At 33.9% G+C, this 20826-nt stretch overlaps 1 long non-coding RNA gene across 1 annotated transcript in view; it reads right to left on the bottom strand.

Annotated features, from left to right (window-relative positions):
* LOC136834951 (uncharacterized) overlaps nucleotides 1–20826 on the bottom strand; it is a 207905-nt gene that overhangs the window by 26869 nt on the left and 160210 nt on the right. The window contains exon 3 of the long non-coding RNA XR_010851936.1: nucleotides 1528–1613. This is a non-coding gene — a long non-coding RNA (uncharacterized lncRNA). The remainder of the gene's footprint in view (nucleotides 1–1527; nucleotides 1614–20826) is intronic.

Raw genomic sequence — 20826 nt, 5'->3', positions numbered from 1 at the left:
ACAATGGTTTTCCCTGCAATTACATACTTCTGTCCATACCCTGAATTGCTTTGATAGGAAGCTGTTTCAGATATTTAAAAACACAGCTGTGTTGTAGTTGATAGTTGCAGAATACAGCAATTATCTAAGCTACGAAAAGTGCTCTACTCAACTACATTCATTCTCTCTCTCTCTCTCTCTCTCTCTCTCTCTCTCTCTCTCTCTCTCTCTCTCTCTCTCTCTCTCTCTCTCTCTCAGAAATCCAGAATTATATACTCAAGCAGAAATCCAGAATTATATACTCAAGGTCAGTTGAGATGTCAAAGAAAATTAGGTGTGGCAGATTTGCAACTATTAATCAACTCCCGATACATGTTAGGTTTGTGTAAGTATAAATTAAGTGCCCGACTGCCTGTCGAATATGCAATACACTGACGCCGAATGCATTCACTATATGATGCAACGTCATGTAGCAAAACAGTTGAATTAACGTTAATTTTGCAGTATTTCTCTGTAACTTGAGCGCAGTATGAAATAAAAACTCAGAAAACAAACTGTCATATATAACTGAAAAACTTATGCCAACCAATTTGATAATAAAGATATGTTATACATACGAAGAGCAGTATACATAAGGTGACGGTTCTGGCCACCAATTTTTATATCTTTTGTTATTCCGCACTCGTCTGGTTCTAAATAAAATAGACAGGACCACATGCAGATAAATTTATTTATTAGCAGAGCGGCTACTTGGAAATCTCTACGACAAAAATGATTTAACGTCACTGAAAATACAATATTAATTGTCTTCCACAAATAAATTTAAATAAAGACGAATAAAGTTAAAGGGAGAATAAATTGGAACTTGAGATTGACACTGAAATACACTGTAACATAAGGAAAACAAAGTGGACTGACTTTTTATCATTTATGTAAATTTCAGTCATAGTCTCCCAATACTTTATTTTTTTTTTTTTTTAGTGCATCAGTTTCTAATCTGCTCTTAGTTACATTTATTTCTTCAAGACAACTGTTGCTGTACTCTGGGATTTTATGTACTTATTTGTCATATAGCCTGATGATGAACCTTGAAAGCCCGCAGAATAAAATATTCTCCCCAGCTTTAGTTTTACGAAGCCTACACGGATTACTGAACTGCAGAACCACATGCTGCCTAACATTTACAATATTCAGTTTCTTTAGCATTACATCTGATAAAAATATTTTATCCTTAGCTTAGATTTCACAAGGCATAATCGGAAGATACAGCTCCCTGCCTCCCTTCGTTTTTACCTACTAATTGTCCTAACTGACCGTCGGAATTATACCTTTCATCTTGACCTTTCAAAATTAAACTTAGCTGTAACATGTACAAGGTCCTGTTAGCCTTTCCATTTCCATCGAGGCCATTTAGGAGTAGTATAAATAAAGCTACTGTTCATCTTTATGGTACTTCCTCCCAACGAAAACTAAAGAAAATCTTATGTAAAGTATATTCATCAGCACTCCGATATCAGAAAAGAACACGGGTGTCTTGGGATTGCTTACTTTTAACCTAATCCTCTTCAAAAAGTGAAGCTTAAGCTGGTTGCGACTTTGTCTTTTCATACTGGTGTTCATGGAGTCTCACCTATCTGAAAATACAAAGAGAAAACATAATCACTGATCCCATGACATTCTTCTACGCCGTCTCTAGTTCAGTTAATGCACAAACATAAAAAATATTCATCAAATCAGGCATAAACAGATCTACTGCTCCGTGATAATTGTTCAGCATGATAGGGAAATGTAGTTGTCACACCACGAAAAGCAGACTTCATTGATAATGTAAATGGTTTTACAAAATGCTTGTTTTGTTACGCGTGCATTACTATTTTAAAGTGATAAATTACAAAACTGTTTTATGATGCTTTTGCTTTATCTGTCCTAAATAAAAAAAAAGAAATGTTTATAAAACTAAGCTTCGCTGTAAAATGTGTGGGAGCTCTGTCTCTATCGAGCAACAGATATGACGATATATTTCTAGCTTTTGAACATGTTATCCTCTGAGGTAAAAATAGAAATTGTGAGAAATATGGAATGGTCGTGTTTTATCTGCCTTCAGGAAAAGCATCATTATCTAATTTCATTCCTTTGGAACAGAAATTCATTGAAAAAAACGTCCCATTGACGAGAACATCATTCTGTCCGACACTGATTATTATATTAACTATTTTCATGATCGCCAGGTCACAAAAATGGAAAAACTCAACAAAACAAATTTTCATCTCTCAAAATATAATAATGATACTAAAAATGACAGTTATGTTCATGGTATTTTCAGTAGTTATGCAACTGTACTAATATATTTAAAAAGTGAAATTACAAAAAAAAAGGTCTCGAGATTCTGTTCTAGACTGAAAAGGAGAATCGGGCAGATTCTCGAAACCCGTTTGTGGTCAAACTCTTTAAAAATATTTGTACATATAAATCACTGCGGGTCTGTTTTCTTTGGTAATACCATTACAAATACTATTATTATTATTATTATTATTATTATTATTATTATTATTATTATTACTTTACCACTGAAGCTTTAAGTGGTAATATTCTATCCATCCGCCTGCTTCTTAAATCCCTTTTATCACATAAAATTTTCGTTTATTATAAGAAAACAATATAAAATTGGACAGTGCCTCTCTTACTGGATTCTATTTATCTACAGTTGTGTAACAAAGATAAAATGAATTTATATTCCCTTTATATAAAAAATTGACCACTAGACTATAATATGGAATGTTTAACGATAGATTATCATATTTGAAATCTCTCTCTCTCTCTCTCTCTTACTCCCATAAATTACTAATGACCCCACGGTAATTAGAAGCAAATTATCGGTTAATGAAAGAACCCAGGTGCCATGTATTTCCCAAGTTATTTCAGGACTGTGCGCTCTTAATAAAAGGCCCGACTGAATACCTTGGTATTCGGAATTTGCCGAAAACATCTTATTTGAACAAATAGCTAAAACTATAAGGCTATTAAACTGATAAGGATTTTAAACATGAGATATAATTTTTAGGTTTCTTTACTATCTATATAGTTTGAGCTATTTCCTCCTCATAACTTCACCATCACGTATACCTACTGTATATTCTTTAATGCACTTTAACCGTGAGTTCAGCTATATCGAAAGTTCAGAAATATCATCTATGTCACAGTAACCAACAACAACTAAAAAATAAAAAAGAATGGAAAAACGATCAAATGGATTTTGTCATTATTTTTATTCATCTAGGGGGTTTTGTTGTACCTTAGTCAAAGATTTACCTTAAATAGTTTGACCACAATGAATATTACAAGCGTGTGTAATAAACAGCAATGATACCGAAGCTGCTGAAATCTATGCGAATCCGTCTGAATAAAATTCATACTTTGCAGTTCTCAGAATTACTTCAACATTTCTAGAGTATTTTATTTTGTTATTAGTTTTATTATCATTATTATTATCTTTTTCGTGGGTAATAACACATTTCACTAGGCTTTCTGGCCTTGTGAATTTACAGAAAATAGTATGGACAAATTTCATCATCATTACCGTAGTTGATAAGTTGTTTTTATCAAACTGCTCTTGTGACAGCCCGAGATCTCAGTCTTGGAATAGCCCATGCAGCCCAAAAAGGTGGTTCTAGGGATTCTTGTGTGCATGAAGCGCACCATAAGGTGGCTGGTAACAGCATGAAGTCACTGGCCCCGAATGACCATTTACTCGTTGCTCTGAGGTGGTCTTCCTCTAAGAGGGTTACATAGCTGTAGTGTGGAGGATTCGCTCAAGGTGGCTGGATACTAGAGGCTCTCTGCTGGGGTCTTCCCCGAAGAAGACGCTCTTTCGCTGGGCATTGGTCCTTCAAAAACACCTTACCATGATGCTATAAATTCTTTAAGTTCCTCATTGGATGGGTCGATTCCGTACTCGGCTAGCACTCTCCTAGGCCCGCGTTCGAATCTCCGACCGGCCAGTGAAGAATTAGAGAAATTTATTTCTGGTGATAGAAATTCATTTCTCGGTATAATGTGGTTCGGATTCCACAATAAGCTGTAGGTCCCGTTGCTAGGTAACCAACTGGTTCTTAGCCACGTAAAATAAGTCTAATCCTTCGGGCCAGCCCTAGGAGAGCTGTTAATCAGCTCAGTGGTCTGGTTCAACTAAGATATACTTAACTTTTTTTCAGCCACCACTGAGATCCTTGTCGTTGCAGTTACACGACCCTTGCAGAACAAGGCAGGCTCGGAGCAACAAGCAACAGACCAGTCAGGGTCACTGACCTAGCGACATCATGCGATGTCTCCTGCTACCTTGCAGCCAACTGCCATCACATGAGAATTCGTAGAGCGCTCAATTGCGTTGACAAACATGTAGTAATTTGGCGAAGTGTTGAGCTACAATTCTGTTTTTGTGCATTTTCAACAGTAACACAAGAAAAATCAATTGAAATTTGTGCTCATACTAGAAAAATATGCGAAAAATAGAAATATAAAAATCAGAATTTATGATACTGTGAGGGCTGTCTACCAGAAATTTGTTATTATTTATTCATAAATGTCTGTTGTAATTAACATATGTTTACATTACTGTATCTTTCAGATAAATTACCAAAAAAGTCTCAAGGGCTAAAGGAGCACTGTTTTCTTCATATACTCCATCATGCAAGGAGTACTCGTCAAAAGAGAAACCGAGCTTCTTAGAAATAACCGATTTAATGGTTCTACAAAGTTCAGACTGCTGGCTTTCATGCTTGTGGTAAAGAGGAGGTAACCTTTGGGAAGAAAGCAAAACACTCTCCTATGTATTAAAGGTTCCTGACGGATAATGATTAGACTATAGTCGATGACTTCCGCCGCAATGGTGCGAGTGGTCGAGAGTGTCATTAAACATATAGCTTGGCGCCCAACGGAATAAAGTTGTTAGGACCGAAATAGCTTCCCCTTATGTTTCGACACGTTCCATGTCCCAACGTCAGGTACTGTCGGTGAAACCATGTCCTATTGAGAGTAATAGGCATAGGGTACACGTTTCCTTTCAGGGTACGATTGGAGTGTAGTGCAATTCTTCCAGGGTACGAGGGAAGTAAAGAATATAATAGGCTATCATATTTCTTACGCTTAAAAGCAATGGCCCTCATTAGTCTTTCGTATAAGGGTCGCTCTCATATTTTTCTAAGGCGCTTTCTCATTTCCTTATACTCAAAAGCGATTTTGCTATTTTCCACGAATATAATGAATTATCCTTTTTTTAATGAGCATAAATTGTTCTTCACGTTCATCCTTATTCAGTTGTGTATTTTTACGCTAAATAAACATAAGGGTAGGTATAATTCATAAAAGTAGATAAATAAATATCATGATACTACATTTTCTTTTTTATGGAAAATTATTCGTCGCTAGGTAAAAATAGATGAAATAAGAGTATCACTGACAACACTACTTAACCATTACCGATATTTTGATAAGAAATTATTCTACCATACTTAATTGTTTAAGGATAAAAAAAAGTTGAAACGTAAACATTTATGTACCGGAGGTTTTTCCTGGGCAGGCTGCCGCCTAATATACCAATGAATTTTACCCAATTTTCTGACCCATTAGCGTGTCACTTGGTAGCAATGCGTTCGAATTCGAATCACCCCTACGGCGTGAATATATATACAGGAAATTGGATAAAATTCACTGGTATATTAGGCGGCAGCCTGCTCAGGAAAAATCTTGGTACAGAAATGCTTACGTTCCAACTTTTTTTATGACTCTGTGGGTCAATCGGTAGCGCCTGTCATTTGAGAGGCTTGGGTTCGATCCTGCTTTGAGTCAGAAATTTATAAATATATATATATATATATATATATATATATATATATATATATATATATATATATATATATATATATAGTATATATATATATATATATATATATATATATATATATATATTTATTTATTTATTTATTTATATACACGTATGTACATATGTACATATCAGTGCTGTCCACCTTAAATTCAAAATGTACAAATAAAGAATTCCGCCAAGAATTTCCTAATCCGACTGAACTCTTTCAGTCAATTCATAGTAACAACAAATCAATTCTGAAGAAGTCAGCTGGAGGGCGGCACTAGATAAAAACACTTCATTTTATCTTTAATTCTTTTTTTCTCCTTTTTGACTAAAAGGTGGACTGCATTGGCACTGTTCATCTTCGTGCTTAATCCCACACACACACACGTATGTATGTATATGTATATATATATATATATATATATATATATATATATATATATATATATATATATATATATATATATATATATATATATATATTGCCTGCAACTCAATCAATAACAACTCCATACTCAATCAAACAATAGATCACACTGAGCTGAACACCTGTTGATCATATTAATTGTTTTATACTCTGTTTACCTTTATTTTCAAACCTGAGGATAATATTCGTCGGGAAAACATAACGAGCTGCTCACCTGTACATTAATTATACATATCGGAGACACTTGGCGGCTTATCGCTAGAAGAGCAAGACTCAAGCTGATTATTATGCACCACGAGCATGAGCAATTGTTGCTCTCCATATACTGATTATCTCTAATTTAGCAAGAAAATTAATGGGCAATTTGCCTGAGCAGGTAAATTACCTAAGGTATGTACTGTGAAATGTAATGAATTGTATTCCAGTACTGTTTATCAACACCAGATACGTATTGTTGTACGATCAGACAGCCAGCTATACGATATATAGCTGGCTACTTACGGGGATAAAAGTAAAATATATCCAGTCTGCAACTTATATTGAAATGTTCGTTTCTTTACCACCCGATATTTTCGTTGAATACAGACGCAAAACGACAATTACGAAAAATTACACTTCATTTGTGGAGAAAATTCTAATCATGGAACTCATACAATTTGCGTCACCAAATGCAGATACTGAAGGAATAAATAAGAAAGTATTATAGGTATTATTTTCAAATAAATCTCTAAGATAATAGGGAAGGGTTTCTATCACTATTTGCCCTGAGAAACAACACTGCTTATTTGGTAATGACAAGTCAGTAAAGTGCTATATCCTTTATTTCGTGTTATTCGAACTATTCCCTACTCTTTGGGGAGCCATCAACATAATTTTGATGGTCAGGGGAAATTCTTGCCTTTTTTCATAGCCGTATGTCACGCGGATTTGTTCCTACAATATCCAGTGCATTCATATATATATATATATATATATATATATATATATATATATATATATATATATATATATATATATATATATATATATATATATATATATATATAATAAAAGCGTTGAGATATTCTGGTCATGGGTGAACTGGCAATCTATTTTTTCACTTTACTTTATTTTAGCATAATATATTGTTTAAATTGCTTTCCTGAACCCTCGGCAGATTTGAATAATTTCACAGTTGAAATATCTGGGGTAAAAATCTGGAATCTGGCGAGATAATGGACAGTCTTAATAGTAACAAGATGCTTGGCAGGTGTTGAAAGTTTTATAATTTTCTTCAAGCACTTAAAATTGGAATCGCGTTTAAAAAAATTCTTATGGTTTTATCTTCTTTTCAGATAAATGCAATTTCATATTTTAGTAATCTTCGCGTTCATTATTATTGATTAACTACTGAATGTACTGTTCCTTACTGGACGAGTCGATATCGTACTCGATTAGCACTCTGCTAGACCCGCGTTCGATTCTCCGGCCGGCCAATGAAGAATTAAGAGGAATTTATTTCTGGTGATAGACATTCATTTCTCGGTATAATGTGGTTCGGATTCCACAATAAGCTCTAGGTCCCGTTGCTAGGTAACCAATTGGCTCTTAGCCACGTAAAATAAGCCTAATCCTTCGGGCCAGCCCTAGGAGAGCTGTTAATCAGCTCAGTGGTCTGGTTAAACTAAGGTATAGGTCTGGTTAAACTAAGGTATACTTAACTTTCTTTTTACTGAATGTAGTCCTCTGATATCAGGAAAAAGGAAAACGATGTAAATAGAGATGTAATCCTCTTAAGTTACGACGGCACATGTTGGAATGAAGGTTACTCGACTGAGTTCCTGTAACTTGAAAAAAGACACAAACAAAGTGGATTTATTTGCACGTGTGTAAGAGGGAATGAATGGTTGCGTGTATGACCAAGAGAGAGAGAGAGAGAGAGAGAGAGAGAGAGAGAGAGAGAGAGAGAGAGAGAGAGAGAGAGAGAGAGAGAGAAGACCGTGGAACTGTATGATAAAACAAACATAGATACATATAGATAGGACTGCTCTTGTACTTCCGATTTGTATCATCAAAGATAATACTTTTCACATCTGAAACAAAGAGGAAAAAATAATCAAATCCGTTAAGTAAATTTTGGGTCACTCAGATTTATCTTTCTAAGTGTTGCACGATCTATAAAGAAATGAGACGATATAGAGGGAAATATAAAAAGAAAAAATCCTTGTAATTTCTGATTTCTTATCAGTTGCGCAGCAGTTCACTTAACTGCATTAAGATGATAGGATTAAGCAAAAGGGGGTTTTATGGCCATTTTAACTTGAATTCCTGATTACTAAAATGACCCCTTATCGATAATTACATCGGTACTCACTACATTATTTTGTGTGCTTTTCAGACATCATGTCAGACAAAGAGAGAGAGAGAGAGATTAATATCCATTTACTCATAAGGGTAGAAATGTACTTTTTATTGTTTAAATACTCTCGGTATGAACAACCTTTTCATTTTATTATAATTTTCCATCGTTAATTTGGTGGTACAGACAATCCCTTCCAAAATAAGATGCTGTAAATGATAGAGATCTTTGAACGGACCGCCTCAACTCCTTATAGATAAAAGAAACTAAATTTTACAATGAACCACTATGGGCCTAACATTTAGAATCTTACGACCATATTTGTTTTTGAGTTAATTCCTTATCACTGAATGGAGATGCATCACTCATTAACAAAATCTCTGCCACTGTATGGAAACTAATGTTGAAGGAAAAAAAGACCAGGCGAAGTTTGAGTCCTTGTCTTAGCTATGGAAAATGTTACATCTTTTGAATGCGAAAATAACTAGAGAAAAAAGAAGCGAGGACAAAAGGGAAGAGTAAAATATATCCACGATAAATAAATCCATCACATTCATCGGGTTCGTTATTCATGTGGTAATTAACGAAATTCAATTTATTCATTAACGCGATAATTCAGAGGACAGCAGGACGTCAATTACAGGTGATAATTAGAGATTATAAATTATACTGAATTTATCAATAAATTAAAGTCGTCGACGAAGTGTGTGTGCGCCAGAATGCCCGAGTGCCATTTTTCCATCTAGAATCAATATTAGCATTGACATCACGTCAAAAAGGATGGGACAAATTTTACGAAACGCAGACCTAATTAGACTTAACATGTTGATATATCGTTTTACACCTAGTCACTACCAGCAGCTCGGACGTACTCGCACAAATACTTTTTCATGCAGCAGAAACACAATATACATCCATTTCTACACAAATATCATCACGTATGCAGCTATGTGACTGGGTGATTAATTTATTGACAATATAAAATTCGAAATACAAAATACTCAGCCAAATAATCAACAAACTTAGAAAAATATCACATTTCCAATGGCAAAATATTTCTTTTGGTTGGAAGCTATATAATATTTATTCATTCTTCAATATGACAATAAAAATGACACTATCGATTGTACATATGAGTGAACGTAGATTAATACATTTAAAAACTAAAGATGATCTACAGAATATTCTTTCTACCTTGTACAAAATGTTTATTTCTTTTTTAAAGTGGAGTGATTTTTTTCTGCCAGTCCTTGAATTGTTTTTCTTTCTTTCCAGTCCATCTCTTTCCCTTTTAGTATAATTTTATAATTTTAAAAAATGGTCCAAAGACTTCACAGTTAAAAATGCAATATTTTAACTAGAAACAAAAAAGATCATCAACTGTTATGGAGGAGGAGCACATCACACGTCTTTGTAGTCTGAAGAGGCTACATCAAGTATTCAAAAGGTTGTCTGAAGCTCATTACTCTTTGGTACCTGAAAGTCTAGAACAAAGATCAAAGGCGGAATATTGGATTAGTCACCTGGCCCGAGGTGTAACCAAACTTTCGTACGTCTAACCTAATCCTAACTCTTACATATGTCAAGATCATATTTACTGTCTTGTGGATAATAATGATAGAACAACAATAATAACAATAACAATAATAATATTATTTTTAATTATGCTACTGAAACAACAACAGCAGCAATAATAATAAGTCGACAATCACTTGCTTGCATGTTTATAATATGAGGAAAAGACCCTTGAAGTGAAAGACCTATTTCTATTTTCTTGTTATATAGACATTTTTACGGATGAACAATGTACAAAATACTGCTCTTAGGTAACGCTAGCTCCTGCTATTACTGCAGTAACAACGATAGTGTTAATAATGGACATTTTTAACGAGAAACAAAAAAAAAGCTTTTACGCTCAATATAGGATTTTTACATTAAAAGTTTGAAAAAAGAAGTGCAGTGAGAGACAAGAATGATTGTCGAGGCTATTCCGTACACGGATATGTATATCAGTCGTTCATTAATGATGATTATTATGTTTTGCATCTTTGATTTCGCCCTCGAGAACTAGAATATAAGTTTTCAACTAAGTAAAGCGCACTACATCAGCTAAATATCTAACCTGGGTTCCATAATATAAATAAATACTGTAAATATATAGTTGCAAAGCTCATCTCACAAAACAGAAAAATCAGTGATAAAGGGAAGCAAGTAAGTCGAAATTAAAATAGGTGGAATGATCACGGCCTCACCAGCATCATTTGTTCAGGACAAACCTCGAAAAGGAGTTGTGGTCTTTAAAAAGCTGACGATAACCCAGTCAGTACCTTGCCAGTCCTTTTCCACTCCAGCTTATGACCGCTGAAAAAATATTCTTCATACATAGGACTCTTAGCATTTGAGAACTCCTTAAGAACCCTTGGGTACTCTCACAGACTTAACTAAAAAAATTACGGACGTCGCCAGGACCCTCAAAGCCATACAACAAACCATAATATCTTTAATGCCATAAACTGTGGAAGCAGAGGCGGTTGCTGACTTACTCAAGTCAGACAATTTTTTCGATATGAAACCTCAAATTATTAAGAAAATGATGTTTGCCTTCCTTACGATGTTTCATAAATACACGAGTTTCATTACGATTGTAAACTGATCTTGAGTGTTCCTATTACAGTCTATTTTTACGCTATGGTCATAATTTCACTCTTCACTGTCCATCCGTCTTTTTTTCACGCAATATTCTTCCTCTATATACGCCGTGCCACGCAATAAAAAGTAAAATATAGCTTTACGTCTGTTCCATAATTGGTTGAGCTTTTCTTTCAAGATTTTGTAAAAATAGATAACTGCTGATGAAGGAACGTTAGAGAGTTGAATTAATTTTGAAGATGCTACCATCCAAACCGCATCTGTTGGTTTTTGCTTTTAACTATTCACAGCTGATAAAATGTAGCAGCGTAATATGTTTCCAATTTTCATGTTCTAAGTTTCTGTCTACCACTAAACAAATTGTGGTAAATTATTATTTAATTTCCATGCTCCGAATGGTGGAATCTTTCACGTGTTTTATAAGAATGCCATTAAAAACATTTACTCTTTTACCAAATGAAGCAATACAATGTACCTTGTAAATGGTGCATACAAAATTCGTATAATACATGATTTACTTGCCAAACAGTGTCAGTCATAGGTACAAATCCTGTATTCTTAATAAACTGTTATAAATTTCTTGATAAACTATTATAAACCACATAACTTATACATGCCTGTATTTCTCCCTACCTAACACTACTTAGAAAATCAATATCAGGTAAACAAAAGGTTTTTGCCGAGAATCAGCTTGATGACCGAAATGACAGGCCGCAAGGGTTTGCGGGCAATTATTTAGTTTCCTCGCGAATCGCTGTTTCGCTCCGAGAGAAGGTCGTTTCAGATATTCCAAACACACCAGCGATGAAGTTGATGGCTACAGGATTAAGCAACAGAGCTAACAGAGCTTCCACACACAACACACACACACATACAATTCACTCAACACACAATTATGACTTAGATTGTTTCATACTAGAAAATTAGTGACCGTGGAAGATAAACGTTAACTTCTCGCACTGTTTTAGGTTTATCAGTGAGCATAAATTTGTAACTTCGTTATTCATAATATCTTGAAGATTATCACCACCCATCCAAGAATAATTGTGGCTACCCATCTCCGAGCGCTAATAGGTCTCGTCAGTCAGAAAATCCAATCTTCAGTTCAATGACCGATGACGTTTGAGAGAGAGAGAGAGAGAGAGAGAGTTACTTCCATATTCATTCTGTAGCCGCTGAATCGAAGATGAATCCTCCACATAAAAATGGTCTACAGTCAAACAGTTGCTTTATACATCTACAAAGAAACCTAATTAGCAAAAGACTATGCCGATATACACACGATACTTTTCAAATACATCGCACACTTATCTTATTGTCAAACAAATATTATTTTGGTCTCACTATCTCCCAGTTTCAAAGGTCTGTTAACTATTCACTTGTCTTTCTTGCTCATAATGGTCAAGACATGATGACGGATTTTGTTCTAGCCACAGGCAATGATGGCTTTAATAATGTAACAATATCAACTCGTGACCCATGTTCCTACAGTGATTAATATAGTTTTTTTAAATTATTTAGTATATCAATGTCGGTGGAGCAAGACTGAACTACACATCATTATTATTAGCAAATACTACCTATAACGAATTCAAAAATCAGTTAATATTTGAAAAAAATTCAATGAAAAATTTTACATAGCTTAAAGTTTCTGGGTAAACCTTCTTTAGAACAAGTGTAGCTACATGAGGATCAAATAAGTAAAAAACTCCAGCAATGAAAATGAACAGTTCATGAAAAATGCTCTCATTATTTGCTTCTTATACTTTAATGATTCAATGTCGATTTAATTATTACCTTGTGACTTCCTTTGTTTAGTTCCTTTAAAAAAAAACAGCAATATGACGTTCCTTCTCATTTTTTGTGCGCACTGGAAATGTCTGTCATACATGCTTCAACACTAAATTGCTCCACAGTGACTACGAAATTCTAATGGCATTTTATATATATATATATATATATATATATATATATATATATATATATATATATATATATATATATATATATGTGTGTGTGTGTGTGTGTAATGTATATATATATATATATATATATATATATATATATATATATATATATATATATATATATATATATATATATATTCCATTAAAAATACGTAGTCAGTGGTGAAGTTTTGGTGTTGGGATAAGTATGACAGCCGTTTCTCGCTTGTGCAAATAATGTCGACGAACGTCATACAGCAACGTCTTTTAAAAATCCTCTATGATGGAACTAAACAAAGGAAGATCGAAGGTAACAATTATATCGGTGTTGCATGCCAGACAACAAAAAGAATACATATTTTTGCAAAAAGTGTGGAAGCACTTTTTACTGACATTCTCGTTCACCGCTGAATCTGCATAGACAAACATTAACGCCAGCGATTGCCTACAGCTTTTCCATACCAAGGTTCGAATCCTTGCGTTGGTAGACAATTTCTTAATTTCATTTCCTCAAAAACGGATTGAAAGTTTAATTGGAAAACGCATCCGAAAATATTAGTGAATCGAGAAATTACGAGTTCGTTGCGTGTGGCCACTATGTTTACACAGATCTGATGAATGTGACCAATAGATTTGACATATTTCAGCTAGAAAACTGGATTGCATTTAACATCACGTTTCCAGAGAAGAAGAATGGGTTTGCGTCAGTAAAATATATATGAATTCGACAGTTATCGCATGTATGTATAATGTATAACTTCTGTTACGGGTTTTAAAACGTGATATGAGATATAAACTGAGTTTATGGCCTTGAGGAAATTGAAACCCCGGAGTGCAAAATCTTTTGCCTTTATAATAAGTCTCACTTTGCGGGAGAAGATTTTATATGATATTCTTGTATGATCTGAATAAATTCTTATCCTTTCAGAACTTTTATCCCTTAGTAAAATCATATAATGATGTTAAATCAACGAGACCTTTGAGAATTTCCGTAATATCTGTAGGTAATATATTTTCATGCCATAAATTTTCTTATCCACTTTTTGCGATAACAAAATTGATATCATTTTCCGGCTGCTCAGTATGCTTTTGTTGCTTGATCGCCAATTACCAATATGTTTCTTAACCTTATGTTTGGGCTCCCGAGAATTATAAAAAGCATAATTTTTCAGCAGTAATTTCATGTTTAATATTTTGTTGGTGGTGCTGACGTATCGTCTGTTATGCACATATTGTTAGGATTTCTGGATATTGTATCAAGGAACGAGATCACAAGTTCATTTTAAGGATAATCCATAACTGTAACAAATATAGTGAAGTAAAGTATAACATATCAGAACACTGCTACCGCTAGAGTTCTTTCTTTTCTCTTGTAACTTTGTTTAATTAATGCAAAAGCGTCATGCAAGTCTGCTCTGCAGAATAGTGATATAAATGTTGATTTTCACGGAAGCCCTCAGATACAACATACGTTCACGCATCATTAATTCAACGGAAATAGTCGAAATAGCCTGTGGGCTTTGAACAGTTAAGAAGTGAGAACTGTATTTTACTACATTTAATTTTCTTTACAACGGAATTTTTATAACAAGACAGTTAAATACATCTTACACGTTTCTGTATAAACTCACTAATGGTTATAATGAGTCTGCACAACATTATAAAATGAGAAATTTTAAAGTAACCTAAGTGACCTCTAATGTTAAAGATAAATAAAATAAATGAGCAACATTTTCAAAATAATAAAAGAATTGGGAATACGCCCGGAGCACAAGCAGAGGAAAGATATAACGTTTTATGCAGTCATAAAAAGGGCAAAGGCTTGTTCTGCTTCGCGCTCTTCTCTTGTACATTCATTAATTTCTCGCTTTTCTCGGTTTCTAACTAGTATTTCATCCCTTACTCCAACTAAGGAAACTGAATTTATTTTGTCATATTCAAGATATTCATACTTAACACAACAAAATACAGATTTCAGGAAAGATACTTCTCATTAAGATAATGGAACACTGAGAAAGAAATGCTTCAATTTCCTTCTCTTTCTTTCCTTTTCTCAATCTTTAAACTATCTATCATTGACACTTCTTTTTGATTCTCACTGAAAGTAACAGTGAAAGAGACCATTATATGAAGTCAATCATAGAGGACCTTTTGGATTCCCAAATGGACCCTAACAAGTCTTAGTCATTCAGTTGCTCAGTTATTTAACGACGTGGCGTGATTGAAGACCCATTTCACCTCTATACGAATATTATTCGAGTTTTATTCATTGTTTAGAATCATAAATGTATGTAAATGGTGTATCCTTGAAATATTTTGCAGCAGTTATTACTGGTTTAATAGGGTTCTCACTGTTAACAACTTAACAGTTCGTAGCACTATCACATTCCTATATCAAAACAACTGTGAAAATGCCTGATATCCCTATAAATGTCAAACATTACATATGAACCTAGTGTTCTGGTACATTTGGAATTTTACAATATAATGCAAAGAAAATATTACAATGGACCTAAAATACAGCATAATGACAAAGTATCTTTCCTTATCGTAATTTCATTTTCATATTAAATCTAATACCAAGTTAGAACAATTTAATCGCAATAAATACCATACGAATCGGAAATTTGTCGGCAACTGTGTTAATATCTACCGAATACACACGGATGATTTTGCGTGGAATTTTTGCCGTCATTATAAATCTGATGGAAGTTCAAATAACCATGCAAAATGTTATCGATCACTGTGTTGGTAAATTCTGAGCTGCGCCTACATATAGGTGAAGTGCATTGTAAATGAAAATTCAATACTCTGTTCTGTTCATGACGGCATCAAATATATATATATATATATATATATATATATATATATATATATATATATATATATATATATATATATATATATGCGTGTACACATGTTTGCATGAATAAAGAAAGAGCGAAAGAGCTCTACAATATTACCCGAGTTATAATTTTCCACGACAAGCATTTGTGTATTTTATTAACATTGACAAAATTTGGTTCTTTTTTCTAAATATTGAATCAACAAGTACGTTCAACAGTCAGCAGTTTAGTTTTGCATATTTATTTGTCTCTCACTAAGTGAATAAAATGAAGAATTGCAAACAACTGAAGAATTTCTAGGACATAAAAGCTCTAGCATTCAACCTACTCAGTAACCCATCTCATTAGTACTTGTTGGGTTACCTCGTAATTTTCATTTAGCATGCGTCATTAGCATTTTCTACAAAAACGTTTTCCATAAGGCTCAACACCTCTCATATCGACTTAAGTAATATTCCTTTGTAAAATTTATTTAAACCAACAAATTAAAATCACAGGGAGAAGAGTAAACCTCGTTGTCTTAATATCCAAATAGAACTAGGAAATTATTAAATATATGGCAAGATATTCATGACTCCACCCTACAAGTACTGCAATTATCAGGCAATGCAGTCCTTTAAAGGGAATGAAACTGGGTAATGCTGTGACGAAATTGACTTAACTGACTTCTTGGTGACTGATGAGCGCATCAGTTTATCGACAAAATTAAACTGATGATTCCACTACGTAAGTATTTTACGGAGTCTCTCTTGGAGTCATATTACGTCAAGTGAAGTGTGCGAATTAAAAGAAACAATTGTGGAAATACCTTTGTTATTTGTAATCGACTAACAGCACTCGCGATATTCACCACATGCAGCTGTTATTCGATATTTTACCTATATAACACGTAACTCTTCAAAAACTTGTTTCTTATCTGGCGAGATGATCTGCTGTGCTTAAAAGCCACCAATTACTCCGTGCAATGGAGAGAAGATGCAACAGTAGCATTTGAACTTTGTAGTAGTGCCAGTGACTGACCAATGTAATTATATTTTGTTATTAGTCTTTACGAAAGGGATTATAAGCTGACGTTTAAAGCCTAGGTAAGCTTAAGGTATGTTATTAACATCCTAATATCGCTTAGGTAAAAACATTTCTTAACTTGTTGTGAGGTGATACCGTAATAATTATATGGCATCCAAAACATTTGGTCAAGATATCACTGCTTGTTCAAGCCTAGCTAAAACAACAACCATCTCTGCTAGAGGACTAACGCTATTAACTGTAGTCTGTTTTCCAAGTCTGTGTCTGGTTCTTCTCTTCCACATAACGTCTATTCAATTTCTTATACCAGGAAGACTTCAGGAATAAAGAGGCTCGTTTCATGATCTATAATTTCCATTTTACGTGATCTTTAACTTTCACTGTCGTTGCCATATTGTAGACTTCCCTTAACTCTCATTTTCTGAAACGTTTTGCATTCATTGTTTCACTCAGATCAGAATATAGCTTTCCAGAGGCAAGATACGCGTCGTCCTTAATATTTTCAAGGCATTTGATTGAAGTTAACATAAGGCTCTTTCAATGAAAAAGTAGCTTAGAGTTCTATCCTTCTTCTCTGAAACAATTTTTTAGTCGTTTTATCTGATCACTTCTCCGTTGATCTCAACCGTGCAACTTTGGCTGTTATCTCCACTTCATTTATAATAGCGCTCTTCTTTGTTCTATTTTCCCACCTATTCTTATCATCAACGATCTTCAGCTTCCCTTCTCACCTCTTCATACTTTAACTTTGATTTAACCAATACATTTCTTCTGTTTTGATCGTACCCTAATAAAAAAAACTTCTCTTCCTCCATATACTTCTACTGACAATGAGAACGAAGGTGGATTGAAAAGCACAGTGAAGTTCTAGGCACGTGGGACCTCTCCGGTCACTTATCATATATTCTTTTAACAATTTATTTGTTCAGCCTGATTCAGACATATCTCAGAGAGATCATGTACTTCAAAATGCAAAAAGATTTCTTTTTTCAATGTCCAACAGTACTCGCTTGTCTCATCCATAGTTACTATTCTGTTCACTACTACGTTCGGTTCAATGGAAAGTCTTTTCAACTCTGTAACGTCACAGCAATTCTTGAAAACTTCTTGCTCATTTCTTCATCTCTGTCCGGTTAATCGATTATATATTATTATCTGCTGGTGAACTTTCTCACTTCCTCATGCAACTTTTCATCTTTAACAAAGAATGTCTATCGCTTCTTGTGGGATTTTCTCCTAACGGCCCCAAACTGGCCACTCTTTGTGTATCCGAATGTCCTGTGTTTGACAAGGACACTATGGTGCAAATCTCACTGTCCGTGCCAATATGGAAAATGGGTAAAAAATCACCCAGAATCCCTGCTTAGCTTCGAAAGAATTCTCTGTTTCGTATACGACCACTGACAACAAGCTAACAAAATGGGAAAACACTTAATCCGTTCATATCAGGTGCAGAATGTGTTATCAGTAGCAGTACACAATAATTTTCTCGGGTGCCAAATACATTAAGGTCGAGATGGAAACCATTAAGAATCAGTAAGATTATCCTACTTTTCCCAAGAGCTCAATCGTCGTCTTACTTAGCGGGAGCCTCGTTTTGTTTTGACAGCTAATTTAGTCCTGATTTGAAGTTGGCGTTGGTTTTCATATGAAAGGAGATGGCAAAAAAGAAAAAAAAAACAATTCGGGGCTGGGTTGAGAGCTTATGTCGAGTAGTATGAGAAGGGCATAAGAAGACGAATTAGATACCGTCATAAAATATTGAATATGTAAAAGTAGCAATGCTAATTACTTTACCAACAAAAATGATTGCTGTATTACAATTCATTCCACGACTAGCAGGAACTGATAAATGAGTTATGGAGTAGTTTAGATGGATATATATATATATATATATATATATATATATATATATATATATATATATATACATATATATATATTATATATAAATATATAACATATATAAATATATATAATATATATAAATATATACATATATATATGTATATATATGAACACATATACATACATATGTCCATATAGTCACCTTCACATCAAGCGAATAAGCATTGGAAGAAGTAAAGATAAGAGAGGTTAGCGGCATCAATGAGCGTCCGCAAACAAATACAAATTTCGTAGTAGATATTGCATCTATCTAATTAGGGGACACACACACACACACACACACACACACACACACTAAGGGTGGCTCTTAAAGGAAGAAAGACCACAATGGTCGCTGGCATATCATTCCCTTAACTACCAAATCTTGGCTGAGGACCCTATTTAAAACTCTTCCCAAATCTTGGCTGAGGACCCTATTTAAAACTCTTCCCCATCCTTAACCGCTTTACACACCTACAATAAATGCAGATAAGCAGCGTGATAAACACCCCTACGCAAACTGTCATTCACCTGTATTTTGCACGTGGTTTCATGCTTTCTTGATTAAGCTCCGCCCTTCTCGAAAATTTCTTTCACAACATCTATTCAGCCTTTTCTGGTTCTCGCTCTCTTACGCCCTTCTAATGCTTTAGAATTACGCACTTTTCACTAATCTAATGTTCTACACTCTTTCAACATTACCAAAAGATCTAAAACCACTGATCTTTTCTTTTAACCAAGCTAACCTGCTTTCCATTTCTACGAATCTTTACCTTTCTTACCGTTTTAATTCTTCTTCAACAATAAATAGTAAATAAACATTCATCATAAAGGCTCCGACCATTTTATTCACATTAAGCAACCATTTTATTCACATATAGATTTTTTGACTTTGTGTAAAAATGGGCCTAATACAAGAGGCTGTTATTTTCCTACGGATGTTCAATATTGTGACACAAGAAGTGAGAAAAGACCTATTCAATATAGACATTGATTCTTTGACGAAACTATCTGAGAATGTACATGTTTCATTTATTTTGTTGTACTCTACATTTAAGCATCACGATTTCCTCTGTTATTAGTCCACGAACGCATGCACCCACGCACACTATATATATATATATATATATATATATATATATATATATATATATATATATATATATATATATATATATATATATATATATATATAATATATATATATATATATATATATATATATATATATATATATATATAAATATATATATATATATATATACATATATGACTATGAAATATTTCCTGTTAAAACAGAAATCCATCTAATAGAAGGAGCCCCAAAAAACGCCAAAAGGTGGAAAGTTATTGCTATATTTCAGAGACCAAACTGTCTCCCTCTACTGGCAAGTATATACTTGACAGTACAGGGAGACAGTTTGGTCTCTAATATAACAATAACTTTCTACCTTTTTTTATTTGTTCCTTTTTTATATATAGTTCCTTCTATTATATATATATATATATATATATATATATATATATATATATATATATATGCATATATGTGTACTTTTCAACTGATCTCCACATAAAAGAAGAGGTACTGATACACAAAAACTAGCTTCTCAGATTATAGAACACCTTCCTATTAACTGAAGGTAAACTACAAGAAGTAAGAAGGTATAACGGATCATTCATTACACAGAGGGGGAATAACGAGCAACGATGACGAATAGCCCCCAGTTCTTATGCCGCTTCTATTTCAAACTGAAGCCTAACCTGCTATGCATGATCACGAGTGAGGCGGTTGCACGCAGTTCAGTGGATCTTACAAACAAACTGAGGAAATATTTCTATCGTAAATAATAGACCACAAC

This window comes from Macrobrachium rosenbergii, chromosome 4 (genome assembly GCF_040412425.1).
Source record: "Macrobrachium rosenbergii isolate ZJJX-2024 chromosome 4, ASM4041242v1, whole genome shotgun sequence".
Taxonomy (NCBI): Eukaryota; Metazoa; Arthropoda; class Malacostraca; order Decapoda; family Palaemonidae; genus Macrobrachium; species Macrobrachium rosenbergii.
Note: the sequence above shows the minus strand (reverse complement) of the source record. Positions and strands in the feature narration are given on the sequence as shown.